The following is an 18,365-nucleotide window of genomic DNA, read 5'->3' as shown; positions in this document are numbered from 1 at the left end:
GTCATCATCCTTCCATTCATTATCCAGCCTGCTATATGCTAACTACAGGGTCACGGGGGTCTGCTGGAGCCAATCCCAGCCAACACAAGGCGCAATGCAGGAAACAAACCCCGGGGGAGGCCGCCAGCCCACCGCAGGGCACGCACACACCTACCCACACACCAAGCACACACTAGGGACAATTTAGAATCGCCAATGCACCTAACCTGCATGTCTCTGGACTGTCGGAGGAAACCCACGCAGACACGGAGAGAACATGCAGACTCCACACATGGAGGACCCGGGTCTCCTAACTGCGAGGCAGCAGTGCAACCCACTGTGTCACCGTGCCGCCGTTTATTATTTTATTTTTTATTTTATTATTTTACTTTATTTTATTTTATTTTTTATTTTACCTGGGAGGACCTGGGAAGCGAACCCGGGTCTCCTAACTGCGAGGCACAGCGCTACCACTGCACCACCCTGAAGTAAACAGGAATGCCCAAATCTGGAGTGCCACAGCAAAGACTCTGGATAAGAATGAGAGATTTCAGTTTGGGTTTTTTTTTAATAAATTTGCAGAACATTCTGAAAACATGTGGTCACTTTGTCATTATGGGTCATCAAGTGTAGACTAAAGGACAAAAATGGCAAAATGCAATCTACAACACAACAAATACTTTCAGAAGCCACCGTATGTAAAACCGGTGCTTTCCATCTTCCCTGACTTTCCATATTTCCGCTGTCATTATACGAGAGCTCGTCATTTTCTAACAGGACATTTTGTGTCATCTGCTGTTGTAGGAAATATTCAGAAAATTCTCCACATCTTTCTATATGAAAAAAGAACATAACGTGTGGTGTCCATTATCAGATATCCACATTTATTCAATCAGCAGTTCCTGCAGTTTCCAGTGTTTTACAGTCAGGGTTTGTTCTCTGGCTTATGTTTGTTTTCCTTTTTTATACTCTTTTTTATCTTAAATGACTATTTTTCACATATTAATTGCACGTATGTATTATTATGTATTTAGTATCTGTGTGTTGTGCTTGCAGGTTCTCTTGTGTTTTCTGGGTGGAACCCCAGGAGGCGGGGTCACTGTGATGTCACTCCATGGCTCCTCCCCCAGTCTTTATATTCTCAGGCTGAGTGCAGAGACTTGACTTTCGGTGGTTCATTGATGTTTGGAGTTTTCTTTGTTTCCTGGGAGTATTGATATTTTCAGTTTATAGAGTTTTTGCTTTTGTTCTTGAATTTTGCAGATTTTGACTTTTTTAGGAAAAGCCTTTGTTCCCATATTTTGTTCTTCTTTTATTTATAGAAATACAGTCTTCTCTTATAAAGATTCCTGGTTGACTAAAACTAAATGGCTCATGCTTTCCATTCCCTTGAGAGGCATTTTGAAATATTTTTGAATGTTTCCGATTATTTGAACTTTAAAAGGCTGTTCACCATTTCTTAGGGCCTGGATAGGCCAAAGGCCTGCCTGTGGAGTTGGGAGGTCAGGAGGCCTGGCATGAGGCCTATTTCAGGCAAATTAAGAATAGGACTTGGCCTTTCAAAGGCTTCACAGTGTTTTTCTATTTTATGTGCTGCTCCTTCATAACAGTTTCATGATGAAAGATCTCCATCCATCCTTTCTTCCATTCATCTATTCATTAGCACATCCACCAATACACTTACATACATCATCATGTTTTTAAACCTGCCAACGTCCAGATTAGGGAGACAGGTGGAGCCTCTCCATGCATCAATGGGAACAAAGCAGGAAACACATGCCTGCAGTCATTCAAATGAGACAATTTAAAGGCACAAAGAAACCAAATATGAGCTGACCAGGATGGGATTAAAGTCAGCTAGATGACTAACAAACACAACAACATCATCTACAACCATTAAGAAGAACCTGACTTTACAAACAAAACACTGACAGAAATAAAATCACAATCAAAACAGTCTGCTAAACTCATATGGAATGTTTTAAAAGCCTTAATTTAGAAAGTCCAGAGCAAATCCCCAATGTTAAATTTAAACCAATCAGAACTGTGTGTTTGAGAATGAACGTCCATTCAATATTTCGGAATGCTGGATCACTTCATACTGTATGGCCATCAAGTAGAATTCTGCTGAGAAAGGAATGGCAACTACAATCTGAGAAAATGCAAGCTTGAACTTCAAAGAGAAAGTGTCAGAAAGTCAAAAGATTTTAGGGTCTTCATTATCACCTTAAACTCACAGCTAATCAGTCTATCTCTGTATTGTATAGCGCCTTTCAAACCTATCTATCTATCTATCTATCTATCCATTATATAGTGCATTTCATATCTATCTATCTTTCAATCTATTATATATTGCCTTTCATATCTATCTATCTTTCTATCTATATATCTATCTATTATATAGTGCCTTTCATATCTATCTATCTATCTATCTATCTATCTATCTATCTATCTATCTATCTATCTATTATATAGTGCCTCCCACATTTTATCTATCTGTTACATGTGCGCATAGTGTGGACAGCTGAAGGGCACTAGTGACTGCAATTCTAGCGTCACACCAGGGGTTGGCGCTGTGTCCTAATACCTCATCTCTTCCTCCTCCTGCAGATCACATGATTGACAGCTGTGATAACTATGATGTTACTTCCGGTGTCCGTTCACCTGGACCCGCCTCTTCGTGTAGGCTACGTTATATTTTCGTTAGTTCTGTTTCGAAATCGTGTCTGGAAAGACATTTTCTCAAAATGTTGCTTGTTCTACGGGGTCTCCATGCTGGCACCCCAACTCTTTACCATTATCTTGTCCTTCTCAGTCTAGTTATCTAGTATATAGCGCCTTTCAAACCCTATCTATCTATCTATCTATCTATCTATCTATCTATCTATCTATCTATCTATCTATCTATTATCTATCTATCTATCTGGTTTATATTGCCTTTCAGGTCTATCTGTCATATAGCGCATTTCATTCAGTCTTTCAAGGAGCTGTAATTCTTTTAATCAGCTTTGAATGTGTTAGGGCAGGGCCGGTTGGTGACCCTTAGGGCTTTAGAAATTTTCTGTTTTATTATTTTCTTTTTATAAAAAAAAAAAAAACATCAGGCGGTTTAATAAATAAGGTGATAGGCGCCACCCGGTGTTTGGACCCCAGTTTAATTCTTGCCCTTTGTGTGCCCAGCCTTGTGCCCACTGCTGCTGTGATGGGCTGCAGCTCTTTGCGGCCAGTCGAGCAGCTCACAAGTGGCCGATCAATAATTGCTGTCTTATATATTCACGCGTTATATAAACTATGAACACCTAATCCGTGCCCTACCCTGGAGGGCCGGGTTCGATTCTGGTGGCAGTGGGTTTGCAAATAAAAATGTGGGTCCTCGAAGCACAATAACCATTTCCGCTTTGTTGGAAATGAAATATATGATATAAGAGTACCAGACGGGGTCTTCAGTAAAATGCTTGCTTTTCTCCGGTGCGGTGCAGCTGCGGCAGAGGCAGGCCGCCGGTTGCAGGCCGTTTTCCGCGTGCCATTCGCCCTGCCTGCTCTGGCGCTTCCCGGTGACTAACGTCGGTTATTAAAAGCGCAGCTCGAGGTCAGAGTTTATTTTGAGATGCAGCCGTTTATTTGCCGCTGCCATCCACGGGGTCTCAGAAGTCAGTTAAGAGACAGATTCTCTCCCCTGAGGGATAGGGGGGCTTGTCCGATCTGTTTTAACTAGACGTCCAGAGTTTCTCGTCTATTCTCCTTCTTTTTATTATTTTATTTTATTTTTTATTGTAAAACGTCGTTCAGCCCCCACATACGACCCACCCCTAATGTGAAAACTCCACAAGAAGCCGGGGCTTAGGTTCTGAGGGGGAGAGAGAGACTGACTGGGCATTGAAGAAGTGGCGTGTCAACTCTGCCGGGCATTGCGTTTCCACGGGCAGTTGTACGAAGGCACATGAAGAGGGGCCATCGGGCGTCTGTATGTCTGTCCAGGATCCTCCGTGAATTGAGGGGCTTTGGGGGGGCTTCTGTTAAAATTTGTGTGGAAAGCGCATTATCACAACGCAAGAATGGACAATTCGTTCTCAACCAACTTAGACTAATGATGTTAATGTACCACAGATCTTTAAATGTCAGCGCTCAGTGATCATCAAAAGACACTAAAAATAAAGCTTCCAAATATCTGAGATTTTAACTTGCTTTTCCTTCTCATGTGTCGTATATGTTGATGTGCCTCCCAGATGATTCCACTGATAACTCCTGCATTTGAAGCCTCTGAGACGGCCCGCTGTGACGCGCATCTTTTAGACTTTTGCACTGAGCCACCACTGCCGACGCCAGGGGGCGCCGACGTCCTCAGACATCCAACACCCTCACACCATCCCAGGCGGCACCAGCCCTGCAGTTCACCACAAAACGAGGAAAAAAAAAAAAAAGAAATCCAATATTGGGAATCTGAGACTTGGAGTGAAAAGGCTCATCACGGGGGTGCCGACAAGGGGCAACAAAATTAAAAATGAAAATGTCGATTCGCCTCATGACTCAGTCATGTCGCCTTTCTTGAGGCAGGCGAGCCTTTTCTGGCCTTTTGCTGTCTGCGAAATCCTTTGTTGTCTCCCATAAAATGTAAATGGTGGGGTGGAAGCATTCGTCTTTGATTGGAAAACCTTCACTGCTAATTAAATATAGATAACTCAATTAAGTTCAGTTATTAAAAATGAGGGGCGGTGTATTATTGAAAGAGGCCAAAATTTAATACCAAATGTCTGCGCCAAGCCAGGCTCGCAGTATAAATCTTTAAAGAGCTGAGAAATGTTTTGCACTGAAAAGGATCGGGATACCGAAAAGCGACAGAATACTGGAGTGTTGGGGGGCTAAAGGGCGTGGTCGGCGCGCTTCACGAGTCTAAACTGGGAATTGAATTTCGCGGATTGGAGCCGAACTCCTTAAGTTTCAAACAAACACTTTTATTCGTTGTATTATTATTATTATTATTATTATTATTATTATTATTATTATAGTAATGCTGTATGACATCATATTCTCAAACCTGCGTAACTCAGTTCGGCGACGTAAGCCGGAGCTACCCCTCTAAACTAGAAGGCTGTCGCCACAGACCCCTCCGTTGTTACTCACAACCCCTAAAAATGGCGTTTACTATAGTTAAGCGCTATAAAAAATGTTTTGCTTAAACATTAAGCTCATTTATTTACATGCAATTGCAACAAGCTGTTTTTAATTCATACAGTATGAACACTCTGATGCTAAGGATAGGTTAGTTAACTTAAATCTAAATAATACGTTATTGAATGTCCCAGTTCAGTTACATATTTTTTGTGGTCAGATTCTTTAATTTATACCACGGATACAGTCATGCAAAATACGTAATATAGCGTCTTTCAGCTGCGCTTTCAAGTAATGAGTGGCGCTGTAGAATGTGCTTTGAATGTTCTTAAAATGATGTAGACAGGAGAGAAATTAAGTTATACATAGGCTTGAAGGTCTCTATATTATAGATAGATAGATAGATAGATAGATAGATAGATAGATAGATAGATAGATAGATAGAAAGGCACTATATAATAGATAGATAGATAGATAGATAGATAGATAGATAGATAGATAGATAGATAGATAGATAGATAGAAAGGCACTATATAATAGATAGATAGATAGATAGATAGATAGATAGATAGATAGATAGATAGATAGATAGATAGATAGAAAGGCACTATATAATAGATAGATAGATAGATAGATAGATAGATAGATAGATAGATAGATAGATTAACATGAAAGGCACTATATAAAATAGATAGATAGATAGATAGATAGATAGATAGATAGATAGATAGATAGATAGATAGATAGATAGATAATATCCATCCATCCATTATCCAACCCGTTATGTCCTAACTACAGGGTCACGGGGGTCTGCTGGAGCCAATCCCAGCCAACACAGGGCACAAAGCAGGAAACAAACCCCAGGCAGGGCGCCAGCCCACCGCATATATAGATAATATGAAAGGCGCTATTTAACATATAGTCAGATTAGCTCTGAAGTTTCAAGCTTTGACGTGTTATTTACAGGTTATGTTAATCACTCGTTGTGTGATTTTTTGCCAATGAAAGGCGCTATACAAAAGAGCTCGATACCTCTATTATGTGTTTCATTTTGTCTCTCATTATAAATAGTCATTGTTTAATGCATTCAGGGAAAAAAACACCTCATTAGCATACCTTGAGGTGAACTCTGAAACAGAACGCTCGAGAGCCGCTAAGAAGCCCTCAATAAGGTCCGAGACCCTCGTTAAGTGCACGTGTTCAGTGCTCGCAGTATTGTGATGGGCGCCGAGTGAACAGATAAGTGGTCCAGTCAAAGGGCCTCACTAGTGTATGAAAGGCACTATACATGAACATCTTCGTCGTGCTTCCCTAGAAGATGGCGCTCTGAAATGTGTGACTCTGCTGCCTGCTGTAACAGACGTTATTGTTGTCCTGTAAAATGTCTCACTGATGTGGTTGATTTGAAAGGCGCTACGTGTAGTTGAAATACGTTGATTGGGATTTGAAACTTTTCACTCGTATACCTGAAAAGAATAAATGTAGAAAAACAGCAGTGTAAAAAAAAAAAAAACCATGTGGGCCCTGAATGTTGCTGCTTAGAATGAATTATTCTTAAAGTTGATCATCGCGATGCCGAAATGAGATTATTAATGTACCCGAGACGAAAGGCACTATATAAAATACGTCGATCGCTCTCTCGGTTGATGACACCTGCATTGAAAGGTTCGAAATGTGGACTCCGAGACACGCGGCTACTGATTCAGCTCCAATGTGTGCCCCTAATTTTACCTCTCAACTCTTTTCAGGGTTTCGGTTCGTTTTTATAAGCATTAGACTGCAGGGTCAGAGCGCTCTGACAAGTTCTCGGGTAAAACGCATGTATAAATTTTACAAATTACTAAGTACAGAACTGACACATAGACAATGAAAAATAATCTCCATTTATTAAATTAAATGTAATCATGCATTTGTACGGCAACCTGACCCTATACGTAGCTCTGGGTGCATGCAGTGCCACCAAAAATATGCGAATGAAATCAAACTGATTGTGATGTAAAATGTTTTATTTTTATAGTGAACTATTAGAGCTACAATATAAAATAGATTGATTGCTTTAAAATTTCTCTATGGGAAAATATCAATAAAGCATATACGCCTCTGAATGCCTATGCTGTGAAAGGAGCTATATAGTACAGTATTTATGGCTTGTTCGATAAAATGATAGATCGCTGACGGAAGTCATAGTGCAACAACATCTTCCTGGCTCCAGGTGGCGCAGCGGTTACACCTGCTGCCTTTGAGTGTCCCGTGTCCTGGTGCGAATCCCACCCCAGTCGTTGTCTATCTATGGTGTCAGCACTCTTGCAAATCCTGTTCATTAATGGCGCTTTATGCATCTTTACTGGGATGAATGGTTCCTCATGGAGCCATTACTTGACATTAATACTAGGAAGGGGTCTTTGTTTATGAAGTTGGTTCTTCGTGCTTTGAGAAAAAAAAAAAAAAACTGAAATCCTGAAATCTTTAATATGGTGGGGCTATACCTAACAGGACATATCAGATTGAGAAAACCTAAACTCTTGCCAGAGTCCTTTTAAAATCACAAGCCAATGATAATTCACAGATTTTTTGACTCCTTCTATTCATGGCCATTTATTATACTGTTACAGATTTAAATAAATAAAAGGATGGGTCTTTTGAGAGCCCAGAATATTTCCCCTATATGGCATCACTCTTAAGGACCACTGCGGCACTTTTATTTTTAAGCGTCCGCTTGGCTCTCCTGTGTTCCATTTTTTTTAAAGACCCCCTTAGGTTAATTGACGATTCTTGTCCTTTGGTTTTGTGAGGGGGGCCAGGCCAGGTCCAGCTTTGTCGCATTCGTCTAAGGCGACCGTAACCGAAGTTAACGGATTTCAAGAAAACAGCAAAACACAAAGTCCGAATTAGCGTAAGTAATGGTGGCAGTGGGGCTGGGGGGCGGGGTCCATAATAAACGCAACAATTTACTTCATGAGGCACACGTATATAATAAGCAAGAATTGTTTCATCAAATATTGGAAATATTAAAATGAGTGCTCCATTTTAAAATATGTTAAATCTAAATATTTGTCATTTGTCACCCTCTGGTAGAGGTCCATTGGGGGCTAGAAGGATCAAAAATCAAAAATAGCATCACTGACCCTGAAGTAGTCTGAAACGAAACTCCTCGTGTCTTTCTTTGAAATGTCTCATTATAACTTTCTTAGAGTGCAGGCTCTTAGTGGGCTAGGACCACCGGTGAAGAACCAAAAATGAAAAATACGATCAAATTCGTGATCCGCAACCTCGAAAGAGCATAAAACGACACAATGCGCGTCAATATTACCGATCCCCATTTTTTACCCCTCGTATCCCATTAGGGGGTCGCTGGATGTGGCCTGCACAGCTTCAAGTCCGTGTAATCATTTTTGCTAAAGACACCTTGGTTTATTCTTTATTATAAGGGTATCATTTTCTACGCAGAATCTTATTCAAAAATGGCCTAAAGTATTTTTTTTTCTCTTCGGAAATGTGGGGCCAAAATTGATCCCCCCCCAAAAAAAAAAAAAAATTCGATGTGTCTCATCATTAGACATCAAGACGAGTCCAACGGTGTGGGGTTTTCTCGTACGAGAAAGTCAGGAAGTGCTTGACGAAAATCGAACGTGATTTAAAAACGTACAGAAGGCGTGTGTGTGCGGAAAAACGGAACGACACGGCAGGTCCATAACGACTGAACGGCACACGCGTGCGCAATGGAAGGCTCTAATTGCGACTCTTGAACCTGGTCATAGATTCGTGTTTAATGTGACCTTAATGGTAAAAGTTGTCCACAAATTCCCTTACCCCGTATGTGCCAGGCAGTTAACTACTCCTTTGCCGATATATTTTCTTTCTTTCTTTCTTTCTTTCTTTCTTTCTTTCTTTCTTTCTTTCTTTCTTTCTTTCTTTCTTTCTTTCTATGTATTTATTTGACGGTCCTTTCAATTTTCTGCTCCCGTGAATGGACGATTAGACTTTTTTTCTGCATTTCTAAACCGAAGTCCTCGTCGTGGCTCACTTTACATTGGCAATGCTTCATTCCTCGTACCCGTCTTCTTGTGACCCAGCGGTGCCCCCCAGTAATTCTGCTCGTCTTACTCGACGCCACATAAAGGACAATTAGAGCAGAGAAACAACAGCCTGCCAAAAAGTCATCAAATACTCAAAAAACATTTTTCAGATTGAGATGATGAATCCGTTTAAGAAAAGCTGCATTGTGGGGTACACTAGGAGACTGACGCTGTTGGTGGAGTCCCTCGGGGGTCTCTCTTTTGTAATAGCGACTAGAATTCTTTGAAGTGGGCACTGAAATGTCTTTAATATTCCTACATAAGAAGTCCTGGAAGCTGAAATCATTCAGGTGGCCCGACGCCAACATTCGCTCGTGGGGATTTCCCCAGCAACTTTGGGATTTTTTGCAGCACCCAGTCACACTTTAGGGACTGAAGTTTCCATATTTTGCCATCAGCAGCCCTGGTAGGTGACATTATTGGGCAAAAACTCACAGAACCTCAAAAGTGGTAATCAGTGGCATTATATAGTGCCTTGCAATAGTAAATGCCTTTTCAAGATGCTTTACAGGTGAAGATACTTTTATTTTTCTACATTAGGTGCCCTAAAAGCTAAAATGGCTCACCCTGACATTCAATTTTGGGGATTCACCCTACAAACTTGGGATTTTAAGTTCCATTCCATAATGGTGACACTCAAGAGATAGTTTATTGGTGCAGTACAATTGTTTCCATTTCCATATCATACATTTGGAGCTCTAGGAAGGTGAAACGATTCATTAGAGGAAAGGCCAACTCTGGCATTTCTGCCAAACACCCACAACAGGTGAGGCAACACCTGACAATTTGCAGAAAATAAAGAAATGAGAACTTTCCTCAAAAAGAGCACCTCTAAGAAGGTGAGTGCAGTGTATCCTGCGATTTGGAAGACCACCCATAATAGGCTTGTGTAGGTCCTCAGATGATGAGACCAAAAATCACCAGTATGCAAATATAATATTAAACAATATATTGGTGTTAATGGGAGTCAGACAGGTGTATTGAGTCTGAGTGTTCATAAGTCAGAGCCTGCATTGTTAAAAAAGGTCAAATGTGGCTCCCCTAAAAGTCCACCTAAACGGTAGAGTCTGCCCTGACTAAAAGTCATTTAGGAAATTAGTAGTGGGAAATAAATTATAGATGCAACTTATTAGCTGATAGGGGGGCACTCAGCTTTAATCTATTAACTCTTCTCTTTCTCTCTCTCTCTATCTATCTATTCTTATATTTATATACATAAAATGACAAAACATTCTGCATCACACATCTGTGCCCAGACTATGTCTCTGTTATTGTAACAGATGGTGCATCATAAACATTTGTAGTAATAAAACGTATTGCATTTTTCATTCCAACAGTTGCCGCATCACAAACATTAACACTGGTTTTACGAATCCCCTACCAAATGGCATATAGCAGAGTCAAATGCTTTGTGTTTGTCATTCCAACATATGGTGAATCACAAACATTTGCAATAATGCATTTTATTACTACAAATATTTGTGATGAGCCATCTGTTGGAATGATAGATGCAATGCATTTTATCACCACATACATTACAATAGTTGATTCGCTGTAAATCTTAATACTTAGGTCTACATTGATTATTCAGACTTCAACCTGTCTTAGATGAGTATCACAGCTATTATAAAATAAAAACGTAAGGTCTGTCCATCTGTCACGTGATTATTTGCAAACTGCTGGGGCTAGAATTTTCATCTTGGTCTTTATCAATAGTTTATGTCCTTGTATGTTCTGGAAATTAAAAAAAAAATGCTGGTATGGCAACCTCAGCAAAATTATCTGTGGTCATTAATTCATTTTTTATATTGCAAAGTGAGCACACAACCAAGTGACACAATAGTAAGACAAAAAGCAGCAGCAACATCTACTGAGTGTCAAGCAAATTGCGGAGGCCATTTATGTGACGAAAAATACCATGATAGGGAAAAAAAATAAGAGCAGCAACATCTTCTTACCGTCAAGCACATCGCAGAAAGCAATTAAGTGATGCAGAACAAGAAAGAATAAGCAGGTAAGATGCTTAACCCTATTGACAAAGACATACACTCACCTAAAGGACTATTAGGACCACCATACTAATATGCTGTTTGACCCCCTTTCACCTTCAGAACTGCCTTCATTCTACGTGGCATTGATTCAACAAGGTGCTGAAAGCATTCTTTACAAATGTTGGCCCATATTGATAGGATAGCATCTTGCAGTTGATGGAGATTTGTGGGATGCACATCCAGGGCACGAAGCTCCTGTTCCACCACATCCCAAAGATGCTCTATTGGGTTGAGATCTGGTGACTGTGGGGGCCATTTTAGTACAGTGAACTCACTGTCATGTTCAAGAAACCAATTTGAAATGATTCGAGCTTTGTGACATGGTGCATTATCCTGCTGGAAGTAGCCATCAGAGGATGGGTACATGGTGGTCATGAAGGGATGGACATGGTCAGAAACAATGCTCAGGTAGCCCGTGGCATTTAAACGATGCCCAATTGGCACTAAGGGGCCTAAAGTGTGTCAAGAAAACATCCCCCACACCATTACACCACCACCACCAGCCTGCACAGTGGTAACAAGGCATGATGGATCCATGTTCTCATTCTGTTTATGCCAAATTCTGACTCTACCATTTGAATGTCTCAACAGAAATCGAGACTCATCAGACCAGGCAACATTTTTCCAGTCTTCAACTGTCCAATTTTGGTGAGCTTGTGCAAATTGTAGCCTCTTTTTCCTATTTGTAGTGGAGATGAGTGGTACCCGGTGGGGTCTTCTGCTGTTGTAGCCCATCCGCCTCAAGGTTGTGCGTGTTGTGGCTTCACAAATGCTTTGCTGCATACCTCGGTTGTAGCGAGTGGTTATTTCAGTCAAAGTTGCTCTTCTATCAGCTTGAATCAGTCGGCCCATTCTCCTCTGACCTCTAGCATCAACAAGGCATTTTCGCCCACAGGACTGCCGCATACTGGATGTTTTTCCCTTTTCACACCATTCTTTGTAAACCCTAGAAATGGTTGTGTGTGAAAATCCCAGTAACTGAGCAGATTGTGAAATACTCAGACCGGCCCGTCTGGCACCAACAACCGTGCCACGCTCCAAATTGCTTAAATCACCTTTCTTTCCCATTCTGACATTCAGTTTGGAGTTCAGGAGATTGTCTTGACCAGGACCACACCTCTAAATGCATTGAAGCAACTGCCACGTGATTGGTTGATTAGATAATTACATTAATGAGAAATTGAACAGGTGTTCCTAATAATCCTTTAGGTGAGTGTAGATGTGAATACTGGGCACCTTGGCGCCAGACAAGCACGAGTACAAAGGAGAAATGCACGGCGACAATCTAGAGGTTCGTCATATCGAGCCTTTTGTATTAACTTTTTACAAAACATGAGTTGGATCCTCAGTCTCCTTATCTTTAACTTGGTTTTCAGTTGCCTTTTACTTTTAAACTGGAGGTCCGTGTGTTTCACTAGTAACCTATAAATAGTGCATAAGTAATAAAAGTAATAATTCAATAATGAGGATAGCACTGAACGTTTACATGCAGGCCTGTCCTTCTTGCCATTGTGGTCTGTTTTTTTTTTGAGAAACTTAATTTAAAATAAAACACTAAGAAAATAGGCAATTTTAAAAGAAATCAAATGAACATTTGGGGTCAGGTGGGAAAAATAATTTTAACTGGCATTTGGGAAAAACAGAAACTTATGCCGATGATGCCAGCACTCTGTGATCTTTGGAATGACACCGACTTTCCACTGGGCTCAGTCTTTAATGGCAGGCAATGGAAGGGGCGGGGCTGGAGGCGGGGCCATTATGATGTCATCCACCATGGGGTATCCCCTCCATTCTAAGGGTGGAGAATGATGTGAATGCCCATTGTGAAAGCAGTCAAAACACACCGCAAGGAAGGCTGGGGTGCCAGATGATGCCCTGCTTAATTCGGATATCTGGAAAAGTGAAAGTAAATTTTACAGCCGTGCGTAAGAAGGTCGACGTCTCGTTGATGTTAAAACGAAATAACGAAAATGTTGTTGGAGTTGTGGAGCTCTCGGTCTCGGTGAGGCTGGTCCAGCGATGAATGCCGACTTCCAGAGGTGATCTTGTTTAGATGTCGGGATGATCAGAAGGGATGGAGTTTCACAGTCAAAGGAAGTGACCTCAGTGGTCACCTGCCTGCTTCTCTTCTTCCATACTAGGAAAGCGGATGAAACAAAAATTAGTGGCAGCGTCACACTCCGGTCCTATTAACCTTGTCCCAAAAAAATCTGCCCACTTAAGAAACGTGTGACAAACCAAACACAGGCATGTGACATAACAAGACAGTGCCACAGAGGGAGTTCAGCTCTCCGCCACACCGCCCCCTGCAGGCAGCGGCCGACTTGTCCACTCCATTTTGGACTTGCTCTCCTGCTCCCTCTCTGCCCGCTGATTCTATGAATCATTTCGCCTTTCGGTGACATCGCTGAACACGACCTCGAGGAAGCAGGCAGATGTAAACCTCCACAGTGTTTTGTTTGATGGTAGCTGTCGCTATCCTGAAGCAGACCAGACATTTTATTGCATTTTAAACAAGTAAAGAAATAACAAGCCGAGCTGACATTTACAATTTAAAAAAAGAAAAAGTAATAATCAGAGATCCGGCCTCCTCTGAGGAGAGGCTTCCTGTCACCGTCGTACGTCTACTGCTACCAGAGTGGCTGGAATTGGAAATGACGGACAAGTGCATCTTATGAAAAAAGGGCTGATGGCACCTGAGATGACCTCACTGGTCAGCCCCCCTCGTCCTGGACCCCCGGCTGCTCGTCTCATATTTCATGTTTGGGTTTCATAACACCAATGACATTCATTTAATAAGAGACTGATAACACTTTGGAAATCATTACAAATGTCAGCAGGGGGGCATGGTGGCTCAGTGGTTAGCATTGATGCCCAATGGATCTGGCATCATGGGGTCAAATCCTGAGAATTGTCCTTTTATTTATGAATTGTGCGAGTTCTTCTTGTCTCTGCATGCCTTGTTGTGTTGTCCTGTCTCCAAACACTTGTGTATGTGAAGGTGTGTGTGTGTGTGCTAGAAGATGAAGACGGGTGTGTGAGTGTGCATCTGGTGAGGGGCTGGCACAGTGGTAAGGGTCAGTGGTGTAGTTCTGTTTAATGAAATGAAGGTCACATACATGGCATGCAGTGTGGTGTAGCAGCTAAGACTGTAGACCCCTCACACGGCAACGTTGTGGGTTCAAATCCCTCTACTGACCACGAGCGAGTCACTTCACCTGTCTGTGCTCCAACCGGACAAGAAAAGGAATGTGACCGATAGTGTCTCAAATATGGCACGTCACCTTGGAATAAGGTGTCAGCCAATTAGTAATAATTGACTGATATGGGGGCAGAAGTGGGATACAAATGGAGACAGACAAGGAGACAACATGTTAGACTGAGACAAGTGAACCACCATTGGCATCCATAGCACCTGAAAGTGAACCAAGGGGACAAACGTGTATCGTGGGAGGTGGAAATGACCAAAAGAACGGCAAAGTAGTAAAAACATGGACTGTTATCTAGGAGATGGCCGATTTATGTTCCTGTGGTCCATCCATTTTAGGGCCTGTTTGTAATTATAGTGCCTTTCGTATCTAACTATGGAGTCTATATGAAGTCTACGTCCATATACTGCCCTTCTCTGTCTTAAATGGCAGCTTTTCGATTCATCTTGTACAGACCACTTCATATCTATCTGTCTAATATCAACTTTCATGTCTATCTGTCTATCTATATATAGAGTCTTGGATATCTGTGGTGGCATAGCTGGGGGGGGCACAGGGGGGACATCTGTCCCTGGCACAGCATCCAGGGGGCACCAAATTGATGTTATGAAATTTTAGAATGAAATGTTTTCCATTCTTAAAAAAAGTAAATAAAAAAATTTATATACTCAGTCCATCACTCCGTCAGTATGAGGAGATCTTTTTCCTATGTTTTTTTTTTTGTGTCTCTTTCTGATTTCGAAGCACCTATTAGCTCTGTATACCCAACAGACAATAATTTCTCCCCTCCACTACTCTAACATGCTTGACTCTCATCCACGGGAAACTTTTACAATACAGACTTGGATAGCTTGGAGATGGATACTGAAATAATGGACTGTCAAATTCTACTCAAGACAAGAGCTGATGTTGAGCTTTCGACACCAGAGGACCTGCTTCGCTTTATTGTACAGTATGGGGAAGATGGATTTCTAAATCTGAGAGTTGGTCTTCAGATTTTACTGACTGTTGGAACCTCCATCGCCAGTTGTGAAAGATCTTTCAGAAAATTAAAACTTATCTTGTCCTACCTGAGATCATCCATGGCACAGGAAAGACTGTCAGCCTTGGCTTTTCTGAGTGTGGAGCGGGCGGTGACCGACAGCAGACATTCTGATGAACTCATCCATAAATTTGCAGCAGCAAAGGCTAGGAAAATTTCTCTTTGAAGTTCATAATTACATTTAGCGCATTATACATCAAACTATTTTTGTTACTTTATACTAACTTCATTTTCTGGTTATTATATCATTATATCCAATGTAATGTTTAAGTTTTTGCAATGTTATATTTGAATAATATTTTAGAATAATTATATTTTCGAACAACCATTGTTGTCTTAATTATTTTACTTCATTCTATCTTTATAAATTTAGAGAAACCTTGAAAATAAACGCATAAAAGTGCTTTAAAAAATTAAAATATTTAAAAATTTAAAACTATTTAAAATAAAAAATATGATTTTTTTTTCTTAAAATACTATTATTTTAAATACATCTTTTTTTATTTTCTTTCCCTTCCTCATTGCATTTTGGCAAACAGGAAGGGGCAGGAAATCTTCAGTTGTCCCCGGGCGCTGAACACCCCAGCTACGCCTTTGAACATAGTTCCATTTTTTATCAGCCCTTACATGGTGTCTTTTCTACTTGATTTGTCATATACAGAGCATTTCATATCCATTTATTATATTAGACCTTTCACAAATACATTTACTTATTTGGCTGATGCCTTCATCAAAGGTCACTTACAACATTTGTTCTTTAATTGGAGCACAGCCAAGTGAGGTGACTCGCTCATAGTCACACAGTGTCACTAGTGGGATTTGAACCCTCATCCTCAGGGTCTGAACTCTATTATATAGTGCCTTTCACTCTATCTATCTATCTATCTATCTATCTATCTATCTATCTATCATATAGTGCCATTCATATCTATCTATCTATCTATCTATCTATCTATCTATCTATCTATCTATCTATCTATAGTGCCATTCATATCTATCTATCTATCTATCTATCTATCTATCTATCTATCTATATCTATCTATCTATCATATAGTGCCTTTCATATCTATCTATCTATCTATCTATCTATCTATCTATCTATCTATCTATCTATCTATCATATAGTGCCTTTCATATCTATCTATCTATCTATCTATCTATCTATCTATCTATCTATCTATCTATCTATCTATCTATCTATCTATCTATCATATAGTGCCATTCATATCTATCTATCTATCTATCTATCTATCTATCTATCTATCTATCTATCATATGGCACCTTTCAGTTCTATCACGTGTGTCGACTCTTCCAGCGGCCCTGCTCTCCCTCTCTCTCGCTCGCGCGCGCGTTCCCTAGCTTTCTGACGTCATCCGTGTCCTGTAGGTATCGATGCCCAGCGGGTGCCCTCCAACTCCCCCTTCCCCTCCAGGTGATGTATTGACTCTGTTCGCCATTGTCCGAGGCGATGGCGGCGGCGGCCCCTGACCCTTTTGTTGAGCAGCTCCATTGATGTGACACAACGGGCCGCGCCTGGTGTCAGCTGCCGGGATCCTCCCATCCCTTTCATCCGCTGCCAGGCCCCCCCTCCACCTGCCGCAGCCTTGAATGGGGCGGCGAGCGAACAGCTGAAGGCGAGGCGTGAAGAGGTGTGTCGGGGCCGCGCCTGGGTGTGCGTGCGGGGTGGCGGCGAGCGGCAGATGACACGCGTGTGATTTTTCAATCGGACAGGCCGAATACAACACCCCCCGACTCCAAAAGGACCCTACCCGCTCCATTCTCCTTATTTTTTTTCCTTTTATTTTCCTGCTCGGCCCGGTTGACGGAGTGAATTCCCTTTGGTGTGAAGGTCTGCTGTGCTCTTGTCACAGTGATGGAGTGCTGTCAGTGGCCAGCACGGCGCTTTTTATTTATTTAATCGCTTGTTTGTTTATATATATATATATATATATATATATATATATATATATATATATATATATATATATATATATATATATATATATATATATATATATATATATATATATAATTTTTAATAAAGTACTCATCAGGCTTGCCGAGGCTGAACTCTCCCCCGACGCCAGTTGTGTCTCTTGTGCCCACCTGCAGACATGCGTTATATATTTTATTTATTTCCGCTTGTCCTTGACAGCGAATGCAAAGACTGATCAGGGATGGTCACTGGAGAAAATAAGAAAAACAATTAGAAGCCTCCGTATTTTTATATAGCGCCTTGCACTGTTTACACCAAAGCACAATAACAAAGTGCAACTGTAGGTGGTCGACCCTGTGGCCCCCGCATGCTAAACGCCGTTTGAAAGTATCTGATGAATACAATGCGCCCCCTAGCAGACGCCTTTGTGCTTCAGCTGCTGCTTTGTGTAAAGGGAAGCTCATTAAAAAAAAAAATGAGTCTAAAAAGTAAAGAGTAACAGTCAACAGCCGTTTACTGTTCTAACCTGATAATCCAGTTCAGGGTCACAGGGTCCATCAGAAAAGGATACAAGGCAGGAATCAGACCAGTAGAGGGCAGCACTCCATGTCCGGACTCGTGCATGTGGAGCGATCAGCCGAACACACTGACGTCTTTGGGATGCGGAGGGGAACGTGAGACCATGAGATCTCCACCCAGACACTCGGAGAACATGCGAGCACTTGAATATACATACTACGTATACACACACACATGCACATGCTTTCATAAACACACACAAATATAAATATGCACATACACACATACACTCGTACCTGCACATATGTGCACTTATATACATACCATACATACACTTATAAATATATTTAACCCAAATTCAGTATGTACAGTACATAAATGCATAAAATACAAACAAACATGTTACACATACACTCAGACATATATAGACACATACATGTGG

This window comes from Polypterus senegalus, chromosome 9, assembly GCF_016835505.1.
Source record: "Polypterus senegalus isolate Bchr_013 chromosome 9, ASM1683550v1, whole genome shotgun sequence".
Lineage (NCBI taxonomy): Eukaryota > Metazoa > Chordata > Cladistia > Polypteriformes > Polypteridae > Polypterus > Polypterus senegalus.
This window is presented reverse-complemented; position numbering follows the sequence as displayed.